This window comes from Styela clava, chromosome 5, assembly GCF_964204865.1.
Source record: "Styela clava chromosome 5, kaStyClav1.hap1.2, whole genome shotgun sequence".
Taxonomy (NCBI): domain Eukaryota; kingdom Metazoa; phylum Chordata; class Ascidiacea; order Stolidobranchia; family Styelidae; genus Styela; species Styela clava.
Genome location: NC_135254.1, coordinates 22,707,813 through 22,710,312, shown reverse-complemented (window position 1 = coordinate 22,710,312; position 2,500 = coordinate 22,707,813). Strand labels below are relative to the sequence as shown.

The window sequence follows — 2,500 nt, the reverse complement described above, 5'->3', positions numbered from 1 at the left end:
GATGTACTCATTCCAATTACAGGGCCTCGTTAGAGTCCTGTATTGTTATTTTTCGTCACTACCTCCCCGTGTCGGGAATGGGTAATTTGCGCGCCTGCTGCCTTCCTTGGATGTGGTAGCCGTTTCTCAGGCTCCCTCTCCGGAATCGAACCCTGATTCCCCGTTACCCGTTATCACAAAGGTAGGCACGTAGCGTACCTTCGACAGTTGATAGGGCAGACACTTGAATGATACGTCGTCGGTGCAGAGACCGTACGATCCGCGTGGTTATCCAGAGTCATCAAACGTCACAGGACGAACCCGGTCGGTTTTGATCTGATAAAAGCGCGCCTCCCGAAGTCGGCGCTTAATGCATGTATTAGCTCTAGAATTACCACAGTTATCCACTTCGCTTACGAGACCAAATAAACCAAGACTGATTTAATGAGCCATTCGCAGTTTCGCTTTACGAGAACTCGTACTTGCACCTGCATGGCTTAATCTTTGAGACAAGCATATCACTACTGGCAGGATCAACCAGATAGCTGCGACAGCTGCGCTCGGCCCTTGCTGGGCCGCCCGGCGCGTGCTCGTCGCATTCGTTTAAGACCGAGGCGATCGCCTGCGGCCGTACTCAGCTTCGACAGTCGCTGGCCGAGACGTCCACGCTCTCGCCGGCAGTGCCAGGCGGAGCGATTTGCGTTTTTTCTTTGCTCGCCCTCTCTCGGGCTCGATCCATTCAGTTTCGCACAAACAAGAGCTCTGCCGGCCGCCTGCAGCGGTGCCTAAAACCCGGGCATAACAATGCGACCGTTCTGCTAGGCCGACAAGCGCTCAAGCCAGACGCTCGATCGAACGCCCCCTACATATTAGTCGAGACAACGGCTCGCTCATTAGCATCGCGTTTGTACTTTAACTTTTTTCGGCTCGGCTTCTTTTGACGCCGATGCCGGCGACGCAGCACTCTCTCGCCCGCCAGCCACCGAGAAAAGGGTGCGCTCCGACCGGCCCCGCACCGCTCTTTCTTGGCTCATTCGAAATTACTGTCTTTCGCTCTGACATGCCTTACCTAGGGTTAGGTTAGTATGCTTGCACGTTTGTACTTTAACTTTTTTCGGCTCGGCTTCTTTCGACGCCGATGCCGGCGACGCAGCACTCTCTCGCCCGCCAGCCACCGAGAAAAGGGTGCGCTCCGACCGGCCCCGCACCGCTCTTTCATGGCTCATTCGAGTTTACTGTCTTTCGCTCTGACATGCCTTACCTAGGGTTAGGTTAGTATGCTTGCACGTTTGTACTTTAACTTTTTTTGGCTCGGCTTCTTTCGACGCCGATGCCGGCGACGCAGCACTCTCTCGCCCGCCAGCCACCGAGAAAAGGGTGCGCTCCGACCGGCCCCGCACCGCTCTTTCTTGGCTCATTCGAAATTACTGTCTTTCGCTCTGACATGCCTTACCTAGGGTTAGGTTAGTATGCTTGCACGTTTGTACTTTAACTTTTTTCGGCTCGGCTTCTTTCGACGCCGATGCCGGCGACGCAGCACTCTCTCGCCCGCCAGCCACCGAGAAAAGGGTGCGCTCCGACCGGCCCCGCACCGCTCTTTCTTGGCTCATTCGAGTTTACTGTCTTTCGCTCTGACATGCCTTACCTAGGGTTAGGTTAGTATGCTTGCACGTTTGTACTTTAACTTTTTTCGGCTCGGCTTCTTTCGACGCCGATGCCGGCGACGCAGCACTCTCTCGCCCGCCAGCCACCGAGAAAAGGGTGCGCTCCGACCGGCCCCGCACCGCTCTTTCTTGGCTCATTCGAAATTACTGTCTTTCGCTCTGACATGCCTTACCTAGGGTTAGGTTAGTATGCTTGCACGTTTGTACTTTAACTTTTTTCGGCTCGGCTTCTTTCGACGCCGATGCCGGCGACGCAGCACTCTCTCGCCCGCCAGCCACCGAGAAAAGGGTGCGCTCCGACCGGCCCCGCACCGCTCTTTCTTGGCTCATTCGAGTTTACTGTCTTTCGCTCTGACATGCCTTACCTAGGGTTAGGTTAGTATGCTTGCACGTTTGTACTTTAACTTTTTTCGGCTCGGCTTCTTTCGACGCCGATGCCGGCGACGCAGCACTCTCTCGCCCGCCAGCCACCGAGAAAAGGGTGCGCTCCGACCGGCCCCGCACCGCTCTTTCTTGGCTCATTCGAGTTTACTGTCTTTCGCTCTGACATGCCTTACCTAGGGTTAGGTTAGTATGCTTGCACGTTTGTACTTTAACTTTTTTCGGCTCGGCTTCTTTCGACGCCGATGCCGGCGACGCAGCACTCTCTCGCCCGCCAGCCACCGAGAAAAGGGTGCGCTCCGACCGGCCCCGCACCGCTCTTTCTTGGCTCATTCGAAATTACTGTCTTTCGCTCTGACATGCCTTACCTAGGGTTAGGTTAGTATGCTTGCACGTTTGTACTTTAACTTTTTTCGGCTCGGCTTCTTTCGACGCCGATGCCGGCGACGCAGCACTCTCTCGCCCGCCAGCCACCG

The 2,500-nt window shown here is 55.5% G+C and overlaps 1 non-coding gene across 1 annotated transcript in view; it reads right to left on the bottom strand.

Annotated features, from left to right (window-relative positions):
- Positions 1 to 523, bottom strand: part of LOC144423604 (small subunit ribosomal RNA) — a 1,810-nt gene extending 1,287 nt beyond the window's left edge. The window contains exon 1 of the ribosomal RNA XR_013476071.1: positions 1 to 523. This exon is cut by the window's left edge and continues 1,287 nt beyond it. This is a non-coding gene — a ribosomal RNA (small subunit ribosomal RNA).
- Positions 524 to 2,500: the final 1,977 nt, after the last annotated feature.